The sequence below is a fragment of the Prinia subflava genome, chromosome 15 (assembly GCF_021018805.1).
Source record: "Prinia subflava isolate CZ2003 ecotype Zambia chromosome 15, Cam_Psub_1.2, whole genome shotgun sequence".
Classification (NCBI taxonomy): Eukaryota; Metazoa; Chordata; class Aves; order Passeriformes; family Cisticolidae; genus Prinia; species Prinia subflava.
The window spans coordinates 8,382,696-8,398,243 of record NC_086261.1 but is presented as its reverse complement, the minus strand read 5'-3'; the positions used below and the strand labels follow the sequence as shown (position 1 = coordinate 8,398,243).

Here is a 15,548-nt window from a genome sequence, read left to right as displayed (position 1 = left end):
CCCCCTGTAACCCACTCCCCCTCTTCCATCCCAAAAAACAAGAAGCTGGAAATCAGTCCATTTTCCATCTGATCTCTGCATGAGGGCCTGAAATCTGCATCAAGTTAGGTGGCTGTTCTCTTGATTTCCTTATCACTCATACTATTCATCCAAGCCTGGACTCAATAGCCTCAAGTTTTCCAGTAGGAAACCCAGCATAGATTTTCTGGATCAATGATACTAGTGGATTTCTTGCAGCAATGCAGGGTAAAATTGTAATAAGGACTCTCCCAAACTGTTGATTTCACCATCCTTCTATCCAAAACAATAAATAGCTCTTATCTCACTGCAGACTGCTTTCTTTTTCATCAGCTTTTCAGGTTATGATTGTTTTTCCTCACAAAGCAGTGGAACTTCAGAGATGGAATCTCTATCAAATGACTCTCCTTTCTTTTTTGTTAGAAAAACAAGCTTCCCTTAGGATGAAAAATTTGCAGCATGAAACTTCTCACTGGCAAAGTGGAGTCAATATCCTGAAATAACTCTCCTATTTCTCACCATCCCTAAGTCAAGAGGTTACACTGGCATATTGTGGTGGGACATACATTGATAAGCAGTGTATATCTGCATGTACATTTTTGGATGGGATACACACCAGTAAATCTGCTGTGTTTTCCAACCTAATTAAAAAGCAATGAAACATGGAAAGCAATAAAAAGCAAAAGAAATCTCATAGAATAAATATATTTACCTCCCTTGTGGAAGATAATAGGTTTTGCTGAACCTGATCTGACAAAAACAGACATTTCAGAGCTGCCCAGCACATCTGTGATGTTTCTAGAGCACATAAGGACAAGTGATCTGAAAAAAAGAACAGTAATTACTGCATGATTGCAAAATATTATTTCATTAAGGATCTTCAAGACTTTTAAGCTCCAATTCAGAAAAGTATGTAGGAGCATACTTGACTTTAGGAACATCTAAAGCCCCTTAATTCCAATCCCTTGTAAGCTTTCCCAAGTTTGAACCTCCATTTAAATGGTCCTAGATTAAACCTGTGCTTCACACAGAATCAAAACAAGCCCAAATGACTGTGAGTGCATCCCTCCCTCATGGGAGAGGGACACTCAGTTGCTGTGCAGTGCTGAGACTCTGAAACCATCAACATCCTGGCTCTGATTTTCAATCTTCATCCTGCCTTTAGTCCTCACACATCTTTTCAGCCCCCAATGAGTTGTACCTGCAGTGAATTGAATTCACCTGCAGTGAATTCCAGGCACAAAGGAAGGCTTTTTCCTCCCCTTCCTCTAAAGGTCACATTTAGCTGAATGCCTCATTGCAAAATCTTGCCAGGAAAACAAACTGAATGTGCAGGCATTGCATGGATATATGTCACTTTGTGCATATCTGATACATGTACACACTCATGTGCAGAAATGCAGATGTAATAACTCAGCAGTGTTCAAACCTTTGCTCATCAACTGCTCAGAAAGGCCTTGGACTGAAAATCTATTTTCTGGTTACTTGACCTGCTTCTACCAGCAGCCAAGAATATATCTATCCATCCCTGTTGTTCACTGTTTGTGTGGCAACACATAAAACCACAAGGAATGTGGGACAGACACAAACAGAGATGGTCCAGACCATTGCCAGGACCCACACAAGGTAGGAGAGCCAGCAGGCAGGCAGGACTGACCAGTCATTGGCTCACCCAAGAAAAGCCCCACTGGAAAATCTGGCACACCTATGGTTTTCATCTGTCACAAGAGGTAAAAACAATCAGTAAGAATAAACAGAAATGGACTTGTTTCCAAAATGGAAAACTGAATCACTGGCTGCCAGGAAGTGTCTGGACATGGGATGGGTGCATAGGATTGCAAGTGTCATTGCAGGGATCTTATCTGCTCCATGCTGGAAAATGACTGCCTCATTTAGAGGAAATTGTCAGGTTTCTAGAAAACCTGTTTCTATCTGCTCTAGTCTCTACAATCCTGGGAGAGAAATGCTGCTTCTCTTATCTGGCTGATGCTTGGATTTGTACATGTTTCATTTGTGTCAGATTTCTTCAGAGCACAGGTTTGACTGTGAAATTACATAATTTTCCTTTCTTTGTCTATCAGGCACAGGTTGCTACACGAAGTGGAGTCTCAGCACTTTTCTTACCTCTCTTTTATGGGTGTTTGAACACTGAGTTACTGCATGGGCAACATTTTCACTGGTAACTGTGTCAGAGTGCTGCCTCCCCACCCCTGCTCCTGAACATGCATCCAGCACCACGAGGAATATCCCTGTGCTGGTGAGCAGGAGCACTGTGCCATTTATCTGCAACGAAAAAAGCAAAGGAGGGTTATATAGAGGCAGGCTGAGGAGCCTTAAACTCTGAGCCTGCTCCTCCATAAGGGAGTTACAAGCAAGGAAAATATCTACATTTGAAAAATAGCTATAATTTTAAATGTATTGTTGGTACAGATGAAGTGACATCATTGATTGTTGGTCAGTGGAAGGAAGAGGCAAAACTGCTTCTCAAGGGTGTACAAAACCATGAGCAATGAGGTCATCAGCATCTTCTGTGGATTAGTAAGGCACATATAGGAAGCCAAGAATCCTGAGGGTAAAATGCTTAGTTCAGCCTTAATACAGTTTCCTTTCATGTGGGGGAAATTACTGTCACTGGACGAAGCAGATTTGCCCACGGAGCAAGGGAGAGGTGCTGAGACAGCAGACGGGGAAATAGAAATAACACATGCTTTTTTTGTTTGTTTGTTTTCCTGAAAATGTAAATATCCAAACCAAACTCTTCCTTCTTGGAAGGCCTGTCCCACTGCCTTAAAGAAGTTGTAGCAGAAGTAGCTCTTGCTCTTCTCCTTTCCTACAGCAAGAACTCCTTCCCCAGGTTGCACATCTCAAGATGTGCCATGGCATTTACTTTTAGAAAGCCAAAAGCTCTCTGAGCAGCCTGGCACTGGTGTATCCCCCCAACACCTTGGGGACAGCCCATCCTGAAAGAACAGAACCTCCACCAAGGAGTGCAACAGCAGAGCAAGGTCAGGCTGTCAGAACTCTGAACCCAGGGTACACAAGACTGCAATGCACGCAGTTTTCCAAAGCCTGCAGGCACCAGGAAGTTCACATCCCATCAATCTGAAACATGTATGTCTCCAGGGAATATAAAGCCACTAAATGTGGGAGCCAAGTGTTAAAAAGTGAGTTCTGCAAGAAGTCAGAGGGTGCTGAATGCAATATGGGGCCAAGAGTAAGGGAAACATGAATATCCAGGCCATGGGTGGGCAAAGGGGAGAGAGAAGGAGCAAACACAGACAAAATCTTTTGCCTGTCCTGGCTGTTTAACCATACAAAGTGTGAGAAGCATGTGAAAGTCTGCAAGCACAGCAGAGAGCAACCACCCAAGCAAACAGAGCCACATGGGAGCCAGTGCCCAAGAGGCAGCTGTGACATGTGTCCTGTCCTGTCCTGCCCCATCTGCACCCTGCACACCCCTCCAGGAGCCAGCACACAGCCCTGTGGGACCTGCAGCAGGGCACACCAGAGCCAGCTCACTCAGCCTTTGGGGAAGCTTGGATCAGAAATTGAAAACATCTCCGACCTTGCATCTCATTCAGCAAAACAAGAACAAAACATGTCTTTCTTAATCTTCCAAATTTTCTGTGCCTTTCAAGATTTAGGGTAAGAATCCCCCTTTAAAGATTAACCTTTACCATTTGCTTATACCAGCCTTTACTGCAGCTGGGACTACATGTGTTGAAATTAAAACTTCCTTAGAAAAACAACACTTTGCACTAAAGCCTTAGGAAAGACAAAGAGGCTTTGAGGATAACACACCTGTCCCAGGAGCGCTGCACACACAGGTGTCTGTGCTGCACCACAGGGAGGATGCTGCCTCCACTAACACCTGCTTGCTAATGGCTTTGAATAAATTTTTGACAATGCAGCCAGTGCACTAGCAAGAAATCTTGGCTGCTCACATCCCCTAAGGATGCTGTACCAGCTTTGCTTGGCGTTTGTTGGCGTTAATTATAATTCAGTAGCACGCAGGCATGTAAGCCTGGGCAGTGTCCTTGCAAGAATTATTTCAGTTACCCTTCTCTGTCTAAACAGATATATAAGGCATGTGAATCTGACAGTTCCAAACCTCTTTAGCAGTGAAATATAGTTATTTTTATCTTTTAGTGCAATGCCAGCAAAGAAAATGAGAAAAACAAACTTGTTTTTTCCTCCACATCCTTTGTAAACAATGGCTTCTAGTTCGCATTTTCCTCCCCTTCCTCTACATTAGAGTAGTGGTGTTAATTCTTCTTCTGAGGTGATAAAAGGCCTTTTTTTTTCCTCTAGGAGCTCAAACCCTCATCTGAATAGAATACGAACTCCCAGTGACTTTAATTGAGTTAATTGTAAGGGAGAACAATGTATTTGCCTCTTCCAAGGGAACTTCCCATTTCCTTCTGTCAAGGCTCATCAGGATTCTGCAGTAACTTTCCTTGGAGATAAAGTTTCCTCTATTTAACCACTACTTCAAATGCAATAAAACACAAAATACATTCATGAATGCAGATGTAACGTGATTTTGTATGTCTGCTCTGCCAAGAGCCTGGATCTGGATCCTCATATACTCCACTGAGGATATGCTGGTGATAGCAACCTGCAATTACATCAGAGACAACCTTAAAAACTGGCTTGCTAACTGTTTTTTATCAGCAAAATGACATTGGATATCAATACCTAGATGTACAAGATCCCAAAGCAAGAATCCTTTACTCAAATTGTGATCCTGATTCATGTTTAATTCATTATTAGCATTTATAAAAGGGTTCTTGCAATGCAGCTTGAAGGATCCTCTGACAAACATTCTAGTTTGAAGTAAGTTGAGTATGGATTTCATCTATTTTGCCAGGCTATAAAATCAAGTGCAGATCTGTACGAGCCTGAAACAGTTCTGCAGGATTTAGAGTGGGGTGAATTTACAGCAAACGAGTGGAAAATCTGGCTCCAGTTTTTCAGTGATTCCTGTTAACCAGAATTACTTCCCGGTTTGAAACACAGCAGCAGTGTTGTTCTTTGGAACTCAAAGCTAATCCAAAATAAGCCCTCCCAAGAGTCCTTTTGTTCTGGTTTAAAAGAAAGAAATGGGGGAGAGAGGTGCCATGAATGTTCACCCACATGCTTCTAGCTGAGCATTATCTTTGAGGCAATATTTGAAGCACAGCACAAAATGCTGCAGAAAATCAGAACAAAACCCTTCTCTCTACTCAGGTTACGTGATGCTGGGCAGACTCAGGAGTGGGAATTCCCTACAGCTCCTCCTCACCTGTCTGCATGGACACTGTGTAACACAAGGAGCTGTTTCACCCTGCAGGGTCGGTACCTGCAGAGCCCCACACGCCTGGCAGGGGGACACGGGGTGATGGACATGGACACAGAGTGTTGGACATGGACATGGGGTGTTGGACATGGACACGGGGTGTTGGACAGGGACACAGGGTGTTGGACATGGACACAGAGTGTTGGACATGGACACGGGGTGTTGGACAGGGACACAGGGTGTTGGACATGGACACGGGGTGTTGGACAGGGACACAGGGTGTTGGACATGGACATGGGATGCTGGACACGGACATGGGGTGCTGGACACGGACATGGGATGCTGGACACGGACATGGGGTGCAGGACATGGACACGGGGTGCTGGACACGGACATGGGGTGCAGGACATGGACATGGGGTGCTGGACAGGGACACGGGGTGCTGGACATGGACATGGGATGCTGGACATGGACATGGGATGCTGGACATGGACATGGGGTGCTGGACATGGACATGGGGTGCTGGACAGCCGCTGACCTCTCTGGGAAGGGATTGGGGCCACACCTCCAGGGGTGCCCTGGCCACTGTGTGCCATGATTTTAATCCATTCACAGCCTTGCTGGGAGCTGTAACCGTGTCCTCTCCAAGCTCCACAGGCTCACAGGTGAACAAACAGGTACCTACAACTGGGAGCAAACAGAGGGATCAGGGCCCCCGTGTGCTCAGAGGATAAACTGGGTACAGGCTGGAGCTGCACTTGCTAAATTGCACCACCCCTCACATTTCCCAGCACCACAAACCAGCTCTAACAGGTAAACGTGGCACATCCATTGCCAAATCCTGCAAGATGACAGGCTGAGCTCCCTTCTCCTCCTGGTGTGATGAGACCTGCAGCACCTGCAGCCCATACCCCCAGGCACACCCCACTCCAGCCCCAAGCAGCCCTGCTGCCCCCAGGCATGGAGACATCCCTCCAGAGAAGGAGCAGCAGCTGTGCTTAGGCTGCTGTGAGAGGGACACAGGCTGCCTTGGAGTTACCAGCATCAGCTCACTTCTTTGCAGAGCATGCATGACAGAAGCTCCAAGACAGCCAGATCTTCTGGCCTTTGGAGTTCATTTTTTATTTCTAACTGTTCAAAGTATGATTTCAATCCTGTCCATTCTGCAATTCAGGCTGAGGAATTTATATAAACAGCTCAGTTCAGCTCTGGGATCAAAAAGATACATGAGCTTCTTCATTCTATTTCTTTTAAAACTAAATATTTGTTTCTATTTGTCTGGAAGAAAGAATGAGTAAGCTTGGTTCCTTTCCAAGGATCCAGCATGTGGGGTTAAAAAAAGAAGGGGAAACATCCCACTCATTATGAAATAGTCTAAAAAACAACAACAGGAAAAGAAAAAAGCCAATCCCATAACTTCTGGACTCTGAAAGGCTAAAAAAATAACTGCTGAACTAAACAGAGAACTAGAATGCTGACACTGCCAGAACTCAGTTAGGTTAGACCCATCAGTCTGCATGTGCCAGGTCCTGGTGGCTGCTGGCAGCTCATGGCTCTTCCCCCACAGACCCACACGTGTGACCATTTTTCCTGCCATTTAGTAGTAAACAACCTGTTTACAGAATTTGGGCAACCTTTTTTTGTTATTCTTTTTTTTTTAAAAGGAGGATTAATTACCAAATTGGTGTTTCATAATTCCTGTGATGAGAGAGACCTGGCCATCATCAAGGAGCCTGGTGAGCAGGGAAGGCATTCCGGGATTCGATTGCTCATGTGTTATGGTTGAATGAATAAATATATTCCATCTTATTTTCAAATCTGGCATTTGTGGATTGATTCCTGAAGTAGCTACTTAGTCAGGTGAAGCATCATGGGACTCATGGTTAAACCACAAAACACTTTTTTTCTTCCTAACTATTTTAGCTGACTGAGAAACAGTTTTGTAATATGTTTTTTTAACCAAAGGTGTCCTCAAGTCTCACAAAGACAGTGCAAGAGTTTTAGGAGTCTTCATGCCTCCAAAATAAGAGGTGTGCTTTGATGCTCACCTTTTTTCACAAAATCTGATTTTTAGAGTGGGATTATTTTAGAAATCTCATTTGTGACCATATGAAGGTGTGGAAGCTTCACAAATTGTCTCAGTGTTGGTCACAAGAGGAGATTATCTCATGGCCCTTTGGAGTACAATGGGTTTAAACAAATATTTACACCATGCCCACACCTGCAGCAATCTGAGCAGCAGGGATGCACAAGGAGCCCAGTCCAGCCTAGAAATCAGCCCTTTCCTGAGCAGCACTGCAAATCTCTGCTCAGGTACAGACCTACCCCAGGAACTCCAGCCTGGAAACCCATTTTGGCCTGAAATCAGTGAAGAGAGCATGCAAGGCAGACAGACCTGGATTTTAACTGTGAGAAGGGAGGTGCTGGGATGAGAAAAAGACCCCGAGGGCTTGGTGCCCACCCAGGGCACATCAGGCTCAGCCCTGTTGGAGCTGCTCCCCAGTTCCATGGGGAGGGCTGGCCCCGGAGGGACCCTGCACTGTCCCTGTCCCTCGCTGGGGTATCTGCCACCACCTGCAAAACAGCTTCCCTGGGGCAGCAGAGGGAGACACGCAGCCAGCCTCCTCTGTGAGCAGAAAGGGCAGGTGGGGGCAAAGGGAAAAAATGCACTCGAGGGCTTGAGTACAGGAGAGACGGTCTGCAGCCAAGAGCACAGTCTTCAGGGGAAAACAAAGAAATGTCTTTTGAGGTTCTCTTTCTGCTCTAAAAAAACACAACAAATCCTCAAAGCCAAAGAAAATCAGATTTTTTTGCTTTGTCTGGAAACAACGGCTGCTTATTACGAAGGTCTGATCCAGGGACCCCGGCTGACCCCTGAGGACTTTGAGGCAGGTGCCAGGATGGCTTAAAAGCAGGGATTTTCCCTTCCTTGCCCCACCAGTCACATACCCACTCGTGTCTCCTGAGGCAGCTGGTTCATCCAGAGCTGCTGCAGGAGAGGGAAACAGCATCCAGCAGACATTTCACCAGGGGCACAGATTCAGGAATTAGAAAGTAATCTCCGACTTGAACCAGAGCCACAGACTAAAGAGACCTGCTTCCTCCACTTTACAGCAAAGTTTATTATTATGGTTTCCATTAAATCTCCTTCTCCCTGGCTGTTTCTACAGTGTCAGTTTAGAATAACTAAGGATAAAGTTAAGTCATCTTTTAACTCCTGTTTCCCCAAATTTTGGCATATGCATTTACAAAAAACTTGCCCCGTGTCTTTCTTTCATCCTATGATCCTCATTGCCACCCTCTTTCAGAGAAAAAGAGGCTCCAAACTAGAAACTTTTGGTACAAGCCTCAGAGCCAAAGCTGCAGGTATAGCACAACTCTTATACTGATAGAAAGGTTCTCCCACAAAAGACCAACACCCACTCCTGTCTGTGAGAGCCACTTGTGCTGTGCAAAGCAGAAATGAAGTTTACACTTGAAAAGAAAAACTAAACATCAAGATAATTGGCTTTTTGGGCTTTTTCTCCTTCTTCCCCTCTTAAGTGGCTCAGCATGTAACACCAGGATGCCAGAACCATGGTTTGCTTTCCTTGTGTCACCAAAACCTTCCAGGATTTAAATGTATTCTTTGAACTAACTGCATTCCTGGTAAAAATGGAAAATATATATTTGGCTTAGAAAAAGATAACACCACCTTCATTGTCTGCCTCATTGCATCCTACAAAGCTCAGGAAGTCAAAACTTTTCCAAAGGATTCCTTGAAGTGACCCACCACCCATGCCTGCCTGCAGAGTGATAAACGAGGGGAAACCACTTCATTTTGGTGAAATCAGGGGATCTGCATGCCTGGACCTTTGCTTTGCTTTACACATGGACAGCAATAAAGGAAAGCTATTTCAGCCTTGTTCTGTTTTTTTCATTAAAACAAAACAAAGCTATCTACAGGATGGAAGAGGGGACAGCCTGTTCTAAAAGAATAAATCAAAGCCACACAAAGACCCATCAGCTTAATCCAGATACTGCCCTCTAGATGTTAACCAACTCCAGCTGTGTCATAACACAGGACAGCTCAAAAACAGATATATTTTCAGATGATCTGGCCTCCAACTAGAGGAAATGAAAGAAATGCACCAGAGCCATATTCCTGGAATATTTTTAGGATGGAGTCCCAAGACATTTGGCTGTTTCATAAGGGTGATTTGCATTGCGTTAGCACATTTTATCCCCTGAAGTCACCATCACAAAAAGAGCTTGTCACTCCCCCAGAAGCTGGGAACCAGCTTTGGTGCTGTGCTACACTGACTGCCACCTCCCTGAGGAATGAAAAAGGCATTAGGAAAGGAAACTAGAGAGTGAAAGAATTTTTTAAAAATGAAGAAACCACAGCTGTGACCATCCTGAGTTGTCAGGTCATTTGGGAAGAGGAGTGCTACAGTCTAGGGTGCATGTGAGCAGGCTGAGTGAAGCAATGAAATAAATTACAGCAGGATTGAAAAGATCAAATGAAAAGCACCTACTTGGAGTTTGTGGAGGAAGAGATGGAAATAAGTTCTTCCCCACAACAAAGGGCTTGGAAAGGGTTGTGAGAAACAAAGGTATTAGAACATATCCTCTATGTAAATATTGGAAAGGTTAAGGGGGTTATTTTCTCTTTAAATTAGTGGTATTTAACAGCTTCCTATTTAGTTCTTCACTTCAGTTCTGTTTCCTCAGCTTGTTCAAAACCCACTGTAAACTCTCCAAAGTACCTGTCTGTGGCTGAGCTGGGCTGCAGCAGCTCCAGGAAAAGCACAGGAGGAGATGTCAGCACCGCTGCAGGACAGTTCCTGGGACCAGCCTGGCAGCTGGGCACAGGCTGTGGGTTACATGCCTGTGCTCCAGCCATTGCCAAAACTGAGGGAGAGATGCAGCCTCAGGAAATGCAGTAATCAGGCCTGGGTTGTCTGGGGCATGGAGTTTAAAGTAAAACTGATGTGTCTGTATCTTCCCCAGCCACTGCGCCAGCCACCAAGGACCTCCTGGCTGGTCCCAAGTGTGGGAAGCCTTCTTCTCTGTCAGGGTGGCAAATAAACTGTGGGTCCTGCTTCATTTCTCTGCTTGAACCTCTCAATTCTGTATTATTCAGCAGCTGCTGCTCTGAGGTGTATATTTGCAGGCAGAATAAGAAAAATTTGAGCCAGCCTAAGCATCTTGTAGATGCTTGTAGAGGATCTTGTAGAGCCCTAGTTTTGGCACTCTCAGTACTGGCAGATCAGGAGTGCCACAGGTGCACACACACAGCACTGGCAAGGAATGAAAACACGAGTTTGAGTTTGAGTTCATGCTCAAATCCCAATGCTCAGACCCCAAACTACAAATTCAAAGTAATTTTAGAGCCCTACTTGAAGGCTGGGGGAACATACATAGCTTTAGATGCTTTCATGCTTAAAAACCAGCACAAACAAAGGAGACAAATCCACTCACAACACAAGCCACAGAAGTCAGACTTGATAAATAAGATGCCAGTGGAGCAATACACAGGACCACATTTTTGTCTTCTACTTTCATTCTTATGAGTTTCTTGCAAGAAAAACAAATGAAAATATTTTTAGGTAGAAATTCTAACTTTCCAGTCTAAATAAAAGTCATACTAATATGTGTAGAAATCTAACTGGAACTATTTAAGGTATTTGCACCCCAAAACTAGGTAACTGTGTTCACAACCTTTTCTAGTGGAAAGGTTCATTTTATAAATAATGAACATTCTTCTTTTTTTCGTTTGTGTTCCTAGTCAGGCCAACCTTTTCTTTTTTTAATGTTTTTACCAAAAAATTTGGTCTTTGAAGGAGGAAAGCTTAATATACACTAGCAAAAAGTCAGTGTTTAGCAGGTCCCAACTGCTTCAAACAGTTCAAACAGTTACTTTGAAAATTTTTGAGGACCTGCTGACACCAGACTGTATAAAACCTGACATTTCTGCCCTCTGTTACTCTGCCCTCTGTCATTCAACATCTCCCACAGTGCAGTTCCTGCATTTTTACTATTGTGTTTATCCTGCTTGTTTTCATTTGGAAATGGTTGGATGAAACAAACCCAAGAAGACTTCGGGTGGTTTTTTTTTTCCACCAAGATATTGGCATTTGCAGCTCTGGCTCTTTCAGGTAAAGCAAAAACATCAGACAAAGTGTTTAAAAAGTGTTCTGTTTTGGCAATGAGGAGGCTTCCTGGGATAAGCAAAAGCATAAAAAGGACAAGGGAAAGGCAAGAAAGCAGGCAGGAGGTTTCCTGTTCTTGAGCATGTGGCAGATAGAGATCTGCACGTACACACATCCATTCCTCATTTACAACCCTCAGAACACACCTCCAGCTCAACCCTGAACTCTCCAGAGCAAAGACACTCAGAGAAATGGGATCAAGCAGGCAAAGGAGGGGAGACTTCTGTGAGTGGTGGGATGTAAAGCAAGTCACGTAACTTGGAGATGAGATTTGGCTGGAATAAACACACAAAAGGGCAGGTCTGGGGCTCTGCCTGCCTGGGACAGGATGAATAACACTTGTTCAGTATAGTGAGCAACACACCATATTGGCTACATCAGCTGCAGTATGAGTCCTGGGCAGACGGGTATCATCTACTGCTGGGTTTTCTGGTTATCCTGGATGTCCATCCTGGCTGTGTTTCAGTAAAGGGAACCTCTAAGCTGATGAATATTTTTCTAGAAAACAGCCCTACCATGTTTATTGACATGGTGTGTCACACAGCTGATGAACATGGAAGTCCAAATCCTGACCTCACTGATGAAAATCTGGGGTAAACTAACAAGGGAATGCCATAGAGCACAACTGAAAATTACATATTTTTTTCCTTGGGCTTGAAAAAACAAGAGAGTTCCATCCAGTGACTCAGTCTCCCCCAACTGTTATTACTCCTATTTAAAAACAACCCCTCTGACATTTTGGTCAACATCTACGTGAGCTGAACTTTCAAAGGGAGGGAGAGAACTGGGAATTTAAAACTCTCCTGTTCTTAATATGGGAACCAAGCAGAAATCCCCACATGCTGCTTTGCTAAGTTTGTCTCTTACAGAGTGAAGTTTAAACTTCAAAGGACCATAAAAAAAGGCACAGCCCCTATTTAGCCTCCAACCCATCCCAAGAATAAATCACAGGAGGTCAGTGCTTCTTGCTCTCAGTCAGGATACAGCTGTTTTTTCTCTCAAAAAAAAATTTCTCCCAACCTCCCAACAACTGGCCCAGCACTTGGCTAAATCTCCTCTGGCACAAAACCTGCTTTCAGGACAGGTCACCTCATCTTCAGTCTGCAACACTGGTGAGGAAAGAGGAATGAGAAATGACCACATCTCACTGGTGCTGAGAAGAGCAGAGAAAGGGCTGCAAAGGATCTGGCCATGTCTCTGCCAACTTCTCCCAGTTCAAGCTAGTTTTCCTTGAACCCCCATTCCCCACCAGCTCCCTGCACCTGTCACTCATTCCTCTTTTCTTAGATTTGGGCTTTTTTTTTAAGTTTTCTGTCCAGTAAACACAGCCAACCCCCACAATGACAAGCATGGCTGTTGGGTGAACATCCAGCCAATTTTCACAGGGCCTTGTTACTGAGGACAGACTCTTCTGGAGGAGTGCTTTTTGGAGGGATTGTAACAAGTCAGGTGTGTGTTTAGCTGACTAGAGTCAGGTGCATTGGGATTTAAATGCCTTTCCTAAATACTGCTATTTAGGAAATGCCATTAAAAATTCAAAGGCATAGGCCATATCTTAATATCAATTAATTTTTTCATCCATATCTCCTTAGGCAAAAAGAATGATTTTTGGTTTTGTGAAGCTCAACAAATTACAGGAGGGATCCTGCCCTGAGGTACAGATCTGCTGATCCTCATGAAACCAAGGTCTGACTCAGACAGTATTTGGCTTGCAGACAAATGTATTCAAGCAAAAGCAAGAACTTCCTGCATTTGAACACAGTATATCATTTTATCATCTCTTTTCCCACCCTACATGTTTCATGGAGGAGTCACACGCCAGTTCAGTTCCTATCTTTTTAACGTCTTCCCAAGTTCACCATCACAGACTACTGTGTAATTTGTATTTTCCTGCTGCTCTGCCTTGGGTGCCCATCAGATCAGGAGACGCTCCCTAAAGACCCCCGAGCCCCAATCCCTGAGCCAGGAGAGGGGGAAAAGCAGGGAAAAACCCTCAGGTTTCAAATGCCAGGCTGCAAAGTGCCGAGCTGTCTGGTTTGCCACAGCCATCTGGGGCTGTCTGATGCTCAGGTTGCTCCAGTTCCTGCTGTACTGTGATCATTTCAGGGAGTGTCTCCTCAGAGTCACCTTGCTAATCCCAGCTGCAGAGGACAGAGAGCAGCAAGGGGAGAGAAAACTCCAGGGCTTTGGGATGGCTCAGACACAGCAGTGCCAGCACTGGCTTCACCCAACTCTACTAAATGGTACAACCTGCAACCTGGTGTTCTGGCAAGTGTTCTAGCTTCTCTCCAATTATAAAAACAAATGTATATAAATCTTGTGGCTTTCACCCATGAGTTGATCTGTGGGCAGTTGAAGGGATTTAAATAGATAGAAGGGAATTCAAATATCTCTGCTGACTTCTGTGTTGTGTGGATGATTAACTCTGAATCACAGATGCTATCAGGAGGGGCGGGCTATGAAGCCCAAGTAGCACTTTACTTTATTATTATTGGAAGTAGTGGTAGTGTTCCTTGTATTGCATCCAGATCTAGGGGATGGAGGGGTCAGAACACATGCACGTACAAGAACAAGAAAGCATTCACAGCCCTAAACTGTGAGCTTCACTTTGAAATACTAATTATGCCTTCCTGAGCATTTATCAATGTGGGAAGCAAGAGGAAAAGCTGATTTGGGACTAATCTGAAAGAGAAACAATTTAGGAAATATTTCTAAACTGGGCAAGACTGCAACAAGCACATTCTAGCCTTGTCTTGTTATCTTTGTTTTTCTCCAGACCTTATCACTGCTAAGGAATTTAATCACAAAAATGACAAGTAGCTGAAAGTATGAATCAGACTGGCATTGAATAATAAGCCATAGGAAAAAAATCTACCTACACAACCTTGGCAAATACAAATATAATGAGTCCCCCAGAGTCTGAGTGCAGGCTTGGACTGCTGAAATTACCCTGCACTATCTCCACCTTTGGATGGGTTGCAGCCTCCTGGAGCCTTTGTGTCCCCCAAGGTCAAAAGAGTCCAGATTTTTTAAAAAGTTTAGACACAAGCTCGTTTTGGGCTCTTGAATTTTCAGATAATTAAGATTGTTCACTGGTGAACATGATAACAATCCCCTGCACAGGCCTACAGCCCATGGAATAGAGGAGTTGAGCAATGAACCTGTGCCCATCCCTGCACAAACACCACAGCAGGAGGAAGGCTGAACATATGACTGAGCACTCAGACAGGCATCTACCCCTTTGTTTGCTGTTGACAAGAAATTTGTCCCTCCCCTCCCAAATTTTCTTTATAAAACTCTTATAAGTATCCAACTCCTTCATCAAGGCACCAAGGAACACCAATATGATGAGCCTCAGTGTACACCTCCAGGCACATTTCCCTGAATTGTCCCTGTCAAACCACGGCAGAGAGCTCTAACTAGGGAAAACCCTTCCCCCTGAGCCTTAGCAGACCATGTATAAAGGTATTTCCCTGTTCTCATTAAAAGTAAGGAATGCTTAATCTAACTGCCACTGCTTTCAGGCTGCCTCTAAAACATGACTTATTACACTATACTTCAGATATGTGCTTTGAGGAGATATAATTCTTATCTTTAGATGTGCTGATAGCACAAAGAAGCCTGGCTGACTTACTGAACAGCCCTGTGCCTTTGATAATAGTATTTGCCTTTGCTGCTTCTGTGATTAGAAAATTTGCACAGGCACAAAGCCTGGGTCATTAAATTGAAGGATTAAATTTCTGACTTTGATTACTGGATGAAGTGCCAATCTTTGTACTGTTCTCCAGCACCCAAGAGAAGGCACTTACTCACAACCAAATAATGTTTTCCATCCTCTTCTCCTGGATTACCAGCCTCTCCTCCATCTTGTACAAGTCTGATGTTCTCTATGGGCCTTTGTGTTTCAGGACAATAATTTCGAGAAAAGCCCTTAACTAAGTCTTACAGATAATTCTCAATCTTCTGTAAAGCAGAAAAAAAAAAAAAAGCAACGGCTCTCCTCTCTCCAAAAAAAACCCACCAAAACCAAACCAAACCAAAAAAAAAAAAACCAAAAC

At 44.2% G+C, this 15,548-nt stretch overlaps 1 protein-coding gene and 1 pseudogene across 1 annotated transcript in view; both read right to left on the bottom strand.

The window, feature by feature from the left end:
* The window catches only part of CEMIP (cell migration inducing hyaluronidase 1), a 104,279-nt gene that overhangs the window by 59,755 nt on the left and 28,976 nt on the right, over positions 1 to 15,548 (bottom strand). The gene's annotated exons all lie outside the window — the stretch shown is intronic.
* LOC134558748 (inactive cell surface hyaluronidase CEMIP2-like) overlaps positions 1 to 15,548 on the bottom strand; it is a 44,621-nt pseudogene that overhangs the window by 1,715 nt on the left and 27,358 nt on the right.